The sequence below is a fragment of the Podarcis erhardii genome (genome assembly GCF_964252035.2).
Source record: "Podarcis erhardii genome assembly, chromosome: 1".
In the NCBI taxonomy this organism is placed as follows: Eukaryota; Metazoa; Chordata; class Lepidosauria; order Squamata; family Lacertidae; genus Podarcis; species Podarcis erhardii.
This window is the reverse complement of record NC_138497.1, coordinates 98,370,861-98,383,017: the sequence shown is the minus strand read 5'-3', so window position 1 is coordinate 98,383,017 and position 12,157 is coordinate 98,370,861. Positions and strand designations below refer to the sequence as shown.

At 43.4% G+C, this 12,157-nt stretch overlaps 1 protein-coding gene across 6 annotated transcripts in view; it reads right to left on the bottom strand.

Annotated features, from left to right (window-relative positions):
• Positions 1-7,326, bottom strand: part of MGAT5 (alpha-1,6-mannosylglycoprotein 6-beta-N-acetylglucosaminyltransferase) — a 120,528-nt gene extending 113,202 nt beyond the window's left edge. For 4 of the 6 annotated variants that reach the window (XR_014158901.1, XR_014158902.1, XR_014158903.1 and 1 more), the window contains exon 1: positions 6,999-7,326. The gene's annotated coding sequence lies outside the window, so the exon portion shown is untranslated. Of the gene's footprint in view, positions 1-6,299; positions 6,402-6,603; positions 6,625-6,998 lie in introns of those variants that run through there. The other 2 variants (XM_081871793.1, XM_081871792.1) reach the window with 2 other exon arrangements.
• Positions 7,327-12,157: the final 4,831 nt, after the last annotated feature.

Sequence of the window (12,157 nt, the reverse complement as noted above, 5' to 3'; positions counted from 1 at the left end):
CAACCAGAACTCAGAGTGGGGAGAAGCCATCTGACTGTAGACTGTGGTGTATCTACAGGTTTTCTGTTCAAGTGCAGAACCTGAACCTCTGGCAACTGACTTTAGCAAGGTGCTAGCCATATGTACTACATTCAAAAATGGGGCCCAAGTTGCCTTGACGTCAATGTCAGCGATTTATGGCACATGTGACTGCCTCTGCAGCCTTGTAAATCTAACCAGGCAGATACAAAAGGCAGAAACCGAGAAAGCTGGTTTACTCCAGTTACTAGGCTCCTCCCCTCTAATAATTAAAAAAAAAATTCACAAAAATGAGCTCTTCATAATTTATATAAGACAATATACTATGAACCATACCAGAAATGATCACACAAGCATGCAAAAAAGTTGTGTTAAACACCTACTAGTATGCTGCTCTAATCTGTGCCAAATTTTGTAATTAAGTCTAACCTTCATATTTTCATTACATTTTAAAGAAACAGGACAAAGACTCCCAATGCTTGGAATATTACTTTGTTGTTCTCTTTACAAGTTTATATCTGTCCATTAGGCTCCTAAGAATCTCAGTGAGGTTTACAACACACACACACACACACACACACACACGGCAGCAAAACAACAACAACAAACAAACACTACCTAATAAAGCTAATGATTCAAGAAAAACAGAGCAACAGAGACTTAACTCCAGTAGTACAAATGCATAATCAGATGGATAGCTCACGGGCACAACACAGAAATTTTATGTAATGTCACCTCTGTCACAACATTTTAATTCTCTTTTTTTATATGGACACCTACTGTCTTGAAATGCTCTTGTTGCAATCTTTGACGGATGCCATAACAAAATTAATTTGTTACTTGATTTAACAGATAGTTAAGTTTTGGCTCTTGTTGATGCAATTTCCAGACTTTGAAGTCTGGAAATTGTGTTCTAATTATGGATTTCTATTTTACACTTGGTATTATATTTTGCAAGCCACCTTGAGCAATGACTTTCAAGGTAGGGCAAGCACTAGGCAGGTTCATAGAGTCAAAGAACTGTAGAGTTGGAAGCAGTGTTAGAAAGTGATATGAAAGCTAGGAGCTAAATGACACCTTAAACCTAGTCAAAACAAAATAAAAAAATTCCTTCCAGTAGCATGCACACGAAAGCACATACCAAGAACTAACTTAGTTGGTCTTTAAGGTGCTACTGGAAGGATTTTTTTTATTTTGTTTTGACTATGGCAGACCAACACGGCTACCTATCTGTAACTGGACCTTAAACCTAGGTTATGGGTGCAACAACAGAATGTCTAGACATAAGTTTTTATAACAAGAATACAAAGCTAAAAATGAATGAACAACAGCTAAAATATTATGTTCATTTTTCACGTGGTCTAGTCCTTCACTTGCCCACCCCCCTAATATTCTTAAGAGGGTCTCTCCTCCAGTCTTCAGAGAGTAGCTGGAAGTGCAGAGGCAGGAAAAGGTCCTCCTTTGCTTCTAACTCTGCAGTTTTAATCTGAAATCTTAGGTCTAGTACTGCGCCCAGTGCTCAGAAACTGCTCGCACTAATTAAATTCCTTGTCACAAAATGCACCTAGAACAATAGGAGTTTTGAACACTGGTTGGAAGGGCCCCCAAGGGTAACCCTAGTCCAACTCCCTGAAATGCAGGGATCTCAACTCTCCAAAACAACAGTTTTCTTGGAGACTTAGGGGAAGCCCTGTGAAAGGACTTCTTCCTGCAAAATGGGGTTTTCTCCAATCTCTCGCCCCCATGCACTCCCTGAATTTGGTTCAGGGAAGTCTGAAGAACTCCCAGTAGAACAGTACACAGGGAGAGGAGGGAGGGATCATTCTGCCTGACAAGCTGAGATGCACCTTAATAGCTGTCTTCATTATCATTCAAATATCAAGGATGATGGAAAAGGAACTTAACAGTTGGGTTTTTTTATTTTTAAAAACCCCTCACTTGGAAATTTACTACTGTTTTCACACAAATGATAGACATGGAGGAGTTTACCAATGACTGTTAGTCAATCTACGGCAACAGGGCTTTCCTATGCCGAGGGGCAGCATACCAGAAACTGAAGACAAACAAGAGATAGCCTCTGCATTCATCCCACACTGTTAAGAACCCACTGATATCTAGCCAAGCTCTGTTAAAAGCAGGAAGTTGGGTAGTTAGCCCTATTCGGCTCCATCAAGGCAGTTGTTATGATTGCATCTCACAGAAGCACCAGGAAGATTTTTGAAGAATCCATAGGCTTTCACCTTCCTTACACTAATGCCATGTATGCATTACTGTTGTCTGTACTGAACAGATTTGTCTCACTTTTGAGAATCAGAATAGCAGCATTCTACCACACCATTAGTACCTCAGCCAAATATATTAGGCAAGCATATCCAATATGAGACTGTTGCTACATGTAGACCTAAGGAGCAAAACAGATCATGTTAACATTTTCGTAACTAAATTTAATTATGATCAACTGGAGTTTCCCCATCAATTCCAAAGGGTGTTGGGTCATATTTTTTCTCTCTCTTTCCTCAAAAGACAAAAATAAATAAATACAGCTGTGGGAATTATTAGGTCACAATATAGACAAACCACATTTCTTATGCCATCACATCTGCCAACACAGTCCCTTGGCATCCCCACCACTGTTCAAGAAAATAACAGAAGATGAACATGTACAAGCAGCAATAATTCATCTAACATGTAGAATTTTTGTTTTATCAGCACAGAGAGCTATGATATTTACATGCATTCAAGCTGACAGACTTTTAGAATCTAGGATGGGGGAAAATGATTCTGAGGAGACAAGACGTGCAAGAAAGATTATAGCTGTCTCAATCCTATCCATGTCAACTCACTGCTGAGTTCAGCTAAGCTTACTCCAGGTAAAAGGATACAGGAGTGCAGCCTTAGGAACAGCCTCATTTTTATTTATTATTTTGCATCCTTCAGCAACCAGACATCTGATTTTTTTTCCAGCTCTACTCTGAAGATAGCATGATTGAACACTTATGGGGAAGACTGTGGGGAGATTTGAGGGGTTCAGACCACAGTACTTTTGAACTCAAGCAGTGCAGCACAATAGGACATTTATCTATAATGTGCAGAAAGTCTGATACACTAGATACACTGAATGGGCAACTAATTAATAAAATTTTCTACTTCCAATTAGGTTTGTTTTAAGAAGAAAACATCTATAAATTTGTATTGTAGCATTATTATTTAAGCTCTAATTTCTAGCAGATGAATAAATTACGATTCACTTTTATTAACTATACAAACTATATTACTGTGCCTCAATGTGCAAGGTTTAGGAAATATATTAATGGAGGATTTAAGCCATTAAATATTTTTTTGATGAATTTCAATAGGGAAATATGTAAGGTTCTACACTTAGACATGAACCAGTTGCACAAATACAAGATGGGGGACACCTGAATTGCCATGTGAAAAGGATATAAGGATCCTAGAAAACCATGAGCTTAACATGCTTTAACAGTGCGAAGCAGCAGCAAAAAAAGCTAATGCTATTTTAAGCTGCATTTAGTGTCAAGGGAAGTAATACTCTTACTCTATTGTGCCTTGGGAGTTACTGTGTCCAATTATGGGCATCACAATTTAAGGAGGAAATTGACAAGCTGGAATGTGTGTAGATGAGGCTGACCAAGATTATAAAGGGTCTGGAAACCAAGCCTTAGGAGGAATGGTTGAGGGAACTGGGTATGTTTAGCCTGGTAAAAAGAAGACTAGGAAGAGATATGATAGCCATCTTCAAATATCTTAAGGACTGTCAAATGGAAGATTGAACAAGCTTGTTTTCTCCTGCTCTGGAGGGTAGGACTCAAACCAATGGGTTCAAGTTACAAGAAAGGAGATTCCAACTAAACAAGACGATTAACTTTCTGGCAGTAAGAGCTGCTCGACAGTGAAACGGACTTCCTTGGGAGCTTGTGGACTCTCCTTCCTTGGTGGTTTTTAGGTAGAGGTTAGATGGCAATCTGTCATGTATGATCTACTTGAGATTCAAGCATTGCAGGGGGCTGGACTAAATCACTCTTGGATTCCCTTCCAACTCTACAATTCTATGAATTTTTAATCTCTACCCACTAAAAAACATATAGGTCCTGATACATGAGCAATCAGAACACCTGTGGACCTTTGTGAGGAATTTGCATATACAAGGAATACAGAATTGAACCAATAAGCTAAGTTATGACACACAATTCAAAGAGTCCTCACCAATAAATCATAATCACAGCATGCCAAAATGAAGCATCCTTTCAAAATCACAAACATTTTGGAACACTCTACCAACTTCACATTTTGGGGTGCTTATATACCTCTGCTTTACAGTGGAGAAGTTTAAGCAAACCTGAGGCTAAATACAGAAGTCAGTCAATACCACAAAGTTATTTTCTACTTCAACACTAAAAGCCAGTGTTCCCACGCATTGTGTTCTGTGCAATGTTCCTCTCACAGAGCATAATAAACCTTTTGGCCATCCTTGCCTAGCAAAACAGAAGTATAACTCATTATCTTTTATCGTGAGTATGCTTGCTCTCCCTGCATTGTTTACTGTCATTTCATGCTGTGCTATATTTGAATTCCACTGTGGAATGAACCCATCTCACAGCTCTTTTCCATTCTGTATAAAATTATCATTTATATTAGCAAAAAAAGTGACAGCATGTTACACTGGACTTGGGAATTTTAATGCCCAGATTTAACATTCTGGCTTTGCCATATTTAGCATGAAGTGTGCTACATTCTGAAGTAGCTTTAGGTATGGTGCCACTGTGGCATTACTACCCACCAACAGAGGGAATAGAAATTTAATAAATAATAACAACAATATATGACCTTTTAAACTATGTGTGGGGTGAGAAGCTTATTGTTTTTGTTTGTTACTATATATTTTTGCTATATATTTTTGTGTTTTTATACTGTAAACCACCCTATGATCTTTGGATGAAGGGCAGTATAAAAATTCAGTATAAAATGTCAATGTAATGTTGACATGCCAAGTTTGCTGGTGTGGCCAATTCCCACCCCCTAGCCATACATACAGACACATGTCATTTCCAATAGCACAAAGAGAGATATTACAACCACAAGACAACAGCTGTAGGTGCCTTTCAGTGACCTCAGGTTCCCTATGGACTTCCTAGCCACATATTTGTGTGTTGGGAGACAATAGCTTTAGGGAAATACAAACTCTGGCTGAGCTGCTGAATTTCTGAATCCACCCTGAGTCTCTTCCTGAAGCGCAAAGAAATGCTCTTCCTGAAGAGCAAGGAAAAGCTTGAAGTGCACACCGTAGGGGACACACGCACCAGGCCCCTTTGTTCCTGCACATACCTCCAATGCAAATGCTTTGACATTAAGGCTGGGTATAAATGCAGCAGATGAATGATAGTCCGCTGCAACACACACACACCTCCCATCTCTCACTACAATCTCAGGGAAGCATCACATAATCCACCAGCCCAAACGGAAGGCGGGGTGGGCAAAAGAAGGCCAACAAGTGTTCCTTCTGCTGGGTGACACAGAAAAGAAAAGGCATTGCAGCCATCCCTCAGGGCCATGAAGATACTTGGCGGAGTATCTTTACTGGCAAAAGCTGCATCCCTCCCTCGGAAATTGGGCTGGGAACATCACCACCAGCTTGTTGGCACTAGGAGGTGGGGGGAGGGAAGAGAACAGGAGAAAAAAGACTTTTCTTTCATGGAAGACCAATAATAGCTGTCCACAAAGACAAAGGCTGGAAGCAAACAGCGGTGCACGTTAGGAACCAGAGCCTGAAAAAGCCAGGAAGAGAGGCAAGGGGGCTCCTTCATCCCTCTGAAACCCTTTGCTATACAGTATCCCAGTAATAATGTTTACTATATTCCCTCAAGAAAAGATAGCAAGGTGGCAGACTCTGCTCAGGGGAACGCACAGGGCAGGGGAGCAAACTCGAGCCCGCCGCCCACCCGCCCCACCAAAGGAAAAGGCCCCTTAGTAGGAGGCAGACGAAAAGGGCTGGAGCATCTGCTTTGCGTACAGAATGTCCCAGGTTCGATCCCCGGCATCCCCAATCAGGGAGAGGCGCTGCACGTCGATGGGTACCGACGTGCCCCAATGGCCTGACTCCGCGTAAGACAGTTTCCCAGGTTCCTCTTTCTCCACCCAGCCAACCTGGAAAGTAGACGCAGGTGTGGCAACCTGTTCCCCATATCTCGTGGCCAGGAAGAATGGGGAGAAGCAATTACTGTCCTAATGATAGGAAAAAGCCCCCCCCCCCCCGTTGGTCTTACCCGCCTGACAAAAGCAGAGGAGAGAAAAGGGACCGGATAACACACCCTCGTCGTCCACACTGACAGGGAGGGAGAGGGAGATACCCGCGCAGGGAAGTGACTGTGCACCGGACGCGGCCACCACGCGGGACGCGCTGGAGAGCAGGAAGCAGAAGCCACCTTGTCCCTCATCCATTCCTCCGTCGAGAGAGGAGCGCCCTGGCAGAGCTGCTCTGCCTCCAGAAGGCAAGCGAGGGCGAAGCAGCATTTTAACCGCGCTCTCCACCCTATAGGCGCAGGCAGGCAAGCAAAGGAGCAGACCTACTCCTCTGCCCGCCTCTGCTCCGGCGCACGAGGGGGAATAGTACGCTCTTTCTTCCACCGCTCTCCACCCCCTCCGCGTAAATGCGAACTGCTTCCATCCTGACCACACAGAGAGAGGTGGGGGGCGGCGGCGGGAGAGAGGAGAGGAGCAGCACGTTTAACTACGGCGGAGTAAGGAGGGAGGGGAGACGGAGCCACTGCACTCCGCTCCCCCCCCCGCCCCCCGTAGTCCTTCCCCGGCGCCCGGCAACGCCGTTGCACACCCCGCCGGGCCCTGGCGGCGCTGCGAGAAGCCGCGTTTCCAAGCGAGCTTCCCGGTGCTGCTCTCGGGTTACACGGGGGCAGAGCAGAGTGGAGCCGAGAGAGAGAGACAAGCCCCGCAACCCCGCTGCTTACCCGCTTCGCCGGCGAGTCGCCCCGCCGCCTTCCTCGCCCATCCTACTCTCCCAAGCGCGGCCGGGGCTTGGCCCCCCCGCCGGACTGGCGGGGAGGCCGGACCTGGAGCAACGCAGTAGTGGCGTCGGAGGCGGCGGCGCTCGGCGCTCGGCTTCTTCCAAGGGCCAGGCTGGCCACTGCAGCGCCCGAACCCCGCGCGGAGCGGCCCGTGCTCGGCGGCTCCTTGTGCGCCGGCTCCTGCGGCAGGGTCAAGGAGCCCGGGCCGAGCAGGGAGCGTCTACGAGCCTCCCGCCCGGCCGGGAGCGTGTATAGCAGCCTCGCCTCGCCGGAGAGCCAGGGAGCGTCTGCAAAGTCCCCACCCTGGCGGCGAGCGCGCGCAAACGAAAACAACAAGGGGCGGGGGGGGGGGGGGGAGAGAGAGAGAGCCGCCTGCCGCGAAAGAAAGGGAGCGTCTCCAAAGTGCCACACTCGTATCCACCGGCCTGGGAGAAAGGCCGCAGCAAATCAGGACTCGTGAGAGAGAGAGGCTCTTGGCAGGCCTCCGCGGAGGCGCATGACACCGTGTGAGCGTTTGGCTGCCGCGTTGTTGTCGTTTTAATGCTCGGAGCGGCAGCACGTCCCACATTGCTCCAGAAAGTCCTCAGCAGGAAGGGGTTAAATCCTTCATCTCTGTGTGTAAAACAACACTGCATGAGCAGGAAGCATCTGCAGCTTCCCGGGTCCCGTTGCCCAGGAAAACCTCCCCACAAAACCCTCTCCGTTTACGGTTGCAAATGTCCCCGCCTAGCCGCCGAGACGGCTGGGCATCATTGACACATAATACGGTTAGATAAACCTAAAACTTCCCGCTCTCGCTCCCCCTCTTTTTTTTAAAGCACAGACATTCATAGATTTCCCGTCTGCTGGCCACGGCCCCAAAGCGGCTAGAGGCAACCCAATGGACTGCTCTGCAGTGCAGGGTTTCGTACCTTAATAGGTACCAAGGCATAAACTTCAAATGATGCATGCACGAAGATTCCGTGCACAATGCACGGCAGTGGAAAACACATAACCACAATGACAGATCGGAGCTTTCTGAGTAAATACCCATTACAGAACGAGAAGTGGGAAGTTTGGTGAGAACCTGATTTAGAACCAGCGACGACCCTATATTGCAGCTCCCCACGGGCCCACGCATTAAAGGCTCACACGCCTGACAGCTATTAACACGTGGTGAATGAGCGACTGGCTCAAATATCACATTTGCATACTACTTCAACAAGCAAACACCAACCCCTAAATGCAATGCTTTCCAATTCAATCAGTTGACACAATCAGCTGCCAGCCATCATGTATTGAATAACTGTGGTACAAATGGCCACCCCCAAAACTTTTTTGAAGAATGCCTGGGGGTGTTTCACATGGTCATGCATTGCAAGCATTGTTCACAAGTGAGATGATACAGATATGGACCCTCCCATATGTAGTGCAAGGGGGAATCCTGACCAATTAGAATCAGTACAGTGGTACCTCAGGTTAAGTACTTAGTTCATTCCGGAGGTCCGTGCTTAACCTGAAACTGTTCTTAACCTGAAGCACCACTTTAGCTAATGGGGCCTCCTGCTGCCGCCGCGCCGCCAGAGCAGGATTTCTGTTCTAATCCTGAAGCAAAGTTCTTAACCCGAGGTACTATTTCTGGGTTAGCGGAGTCTGTAACCTGAAGGGTATTTAACCTGATGCGTATGTAATCCGAGGTACCACTGTAGTTGGAAGGAACCCTGATGATCACCTGGCCCAATCCCCTGCAATGCAGACCCCATCCTCCTGTCACTGCCGTTCACTTGGACATGGTGGCGGCAATGGTGGCTGGTTCCATTGCAAGGAGACCAGCAGCAGGTGGAGCCAGAGCTAATGACAGGCAACACCCACCAATTCTAGTTTTGCCCCTGGCCCCATCCTCTTCCCTGCTGAGCTCTGGATTGACTAAGGAAGAGGAAGGTGGCAGCTAGAGCAGGCAGGTGGAGGCTGCCTGAAATCAGACTGAGGTTGGTGGGAGGGGCAGAGACAAAGTGAATCAGGATGTGGCAGGGGCAAGGACCCCTTCACAGCATGTCTTGGTCCAGATAGGGCTCAATCAGTCATGCCAAGCCAAACTACATGACAAATGTCACACCTAGTTTGACTCTTACAGCAGAGTAACCCTTCAGATGTTGTCAGACTACAACTACCATAAATTTCTGGTCATTGGTCTTGCTGACTGTGAATCACGGCAGCTGTAGCCCACCAACATCTAGAAGGCACCATGTTGCCCATTCCTGCTGCAGAAGAAAATAAGGACAATGGAGAGAAAGAGAAGTGAGATCTTAATAATGTGGAAAGAGGAGAAAACAAGCTTCTTGGCATCTCTAGCACCCCACGCATCAGTTGCCAGGTCCTATTTTTGGGGTGTCAATGTCAGCTTTGTGTCAGGGTTGCACCTTGTGATATATACTTTAAAAGTTATTAACAGCCAACATTAGTCATATTCAGAGTAGACAAACTGATTTAAGTGAGTCTACTCCCAGTATGACTAATGTTGGCTATGTATACTGTTCTTTAAGCCATCAATTAAAATAGTCCCCATTTTGTCAAAGTGGTCTGAAATACAGCCATCAAGAAAGCAGATCAAGCAAGGATAAGTTCAGTGTCATTTATATGGAAGAGTCCTATTAACATATATGAATCTTATCCTCTCCCGATGGAATTTATAACCTTTTATGTTAGAGTGTTTGCCAGCTGTTAATAGTTCTTGCAGTCATATTTGTGCAGTTAGGTGCACAGGAGCCCTCTGAAATCAATGAATCTAACTCTGCATTGGGCTTGTCTGATAAAAGACAGTTTAAAACGATCAATGGCTTAGACGAAAAGGGTGGCTAGGGTATAAATGAGACATCACTCTTACTATCTGGCAGCCTGAGATTTCAAAATAATATCTTTCTGTATTGATTGCCCAACGATTAAAATGTAAGATGTGTGTTTCATCATATTTCCGTTATAGATTTGCCACATTCCTCTATGAATACTATATGGTGATACTCCAAGACATAAATTTCAATGTTAAAGATGTTATAGGCCTGTCACTAACTGTAAGACACTGTTACCCAGACCTATATATTGATACTGTAGAGTATGATCAGAGCATGTAAGTTTGGTCAGACCTTTACAGACAGGGGCCTGTAAGCTAAACTGCCAGTGATTTCACAGCGAAAAAAGAAAATCTTCTCAAGATTCTATCTTCGGCTTTATTTAATGGGGATCACTGAAATTAGAGGGTATGTTTAACTTAGTTCTGACGGAAGACTAGAGCAGGTGACATTTTAATTTAACATCAGTGTATGCTAATTGCTGGGCTTTTATTTTCTCTCGTCTTTTACTTTCATTTATCTTTTCTTATTACATTTCATCTTTATTTACCCAAGCACCATATTTTGCCCAAATTAAATGCCCATAGCACACAACCTTAGATAGGTTTATACACCCCACAGCATGCCAAATCACATTTTTATTTTTAAATACAGTACATATTTGAGCAATGAGTTCACTATAAGCACATTCTATTTGGGCTTTTAAAAGAGGGGCACAGTCGTATGCACTTGTCACTTCCACTACCTGGAAGGGTTTTTGTTTTTTTTAAGGTGTGTATTTATTTATTTATTTATTTGGTCTCTTTCCTTTATTTCCTTTTTTAATTTTATTAGCTTTATATAATTATTACAAAATCAAAATCAATCAACAGAGTGTTACAATTACATACATATATCTAAAATTCTCCATAATGCTGTTAATAAAAAAAGAAAAACATAGAAGAGAAAAGAATAAGAATGAAAAAGAAGAAAGAATAAGAAAAAGAAAGAAAAATTAGAAAAAGAAAAAGAGAAGTAAGAAGAATTTATTCCTATTTTTTTCTACATGTATTTCAATAAACAAATAATAATAAAATGTCATTGAATGACTTCCACCTCTTACACTGCATTTCCTATAGACATTTTAAACATAATTGTATGTGTTATTCCATATTTTTTTCTCTCCCAAAGAATCTCATATAAATAATTAGGTCGCTCTGGGTATCTCACAAATTTACTCTAAACACAACCAAAACCTTGTATTTGATCCTTGTCTGTATAAATAATCATTTAAACATTTCCGTTGTTTCTGAATTATACTCTTTGGTTTTTGTCTTATTAAATCAGTTAACTTTGCTAATTCTAAATATTCACATAGTTTATTCAACCATTCCTCTTTGGTTGGGATGTGGTTTCCTTTCCAATGGCTGGATATCAGCATTCTTGCTGCTGTTGTTGAATACAGGAAAATATTTATTTTCTCTTTCGGGATGTCTCTAGTCAAGATTCCTAATAAATATGATTCTGCTGTTTTGTTGTATGATATTTTTATCAATTTTTTAATTTCCTCATGTATCATATTCCAAAATGTCTTAATTTCAGGGCAGGACCACCACATATGATACAAAGTGCCAGTCGTTCTGTTGCACCTCCAACACTTATTACTACCCAATTTCAGATAGGTAGCCGTATCACCAAACTCAAAACCATGGAGAAACCTGGTCTGAACAAAGACCTTGGATTCTTATCTCATTATACATGACAAAGCCATTTTTCACCTTTTCACCCCTTGCTTTTTCCTGTAAGACCTATTGCAGTCGTTAAGAGTCGTCAACAGGCTCATCACAGCTATCTGCCAATCACCCATTCCCACCACCCTTCTGAGTAATACCCCTCCCCACCTTCTCACTATATAGAAGGGTCTGGAAACTTCTGTTTCAGTGTATCTGAAGAAGTGTGCATGCACACGAAAGCTCATACCAAGAACTGACTTAGTTGGTCTTTAAGGTGCTACTGGAAGGAATTTGTTTTGTTACTACCCAATTTATTCATTTTTGCCAACTTGTCTGGAGACAAATACCATCTGTGGTGCATCTTCATAAAATTTTCTTTTGTCCAAAATTTTTCTTTGTCCAAAATTTTCCCCAATCTTTATAATCAATTTTGTAACCTAAATCTTTTCCCACTTTAATACATTTTCCTTTTAATTTCTTGATCTGTTTGTGTATTATTTAATAGTTTATATATTTTTGTGAGTATTTTTTTGATTATTTTGTAAAACTTCTTTATCTAACCTTG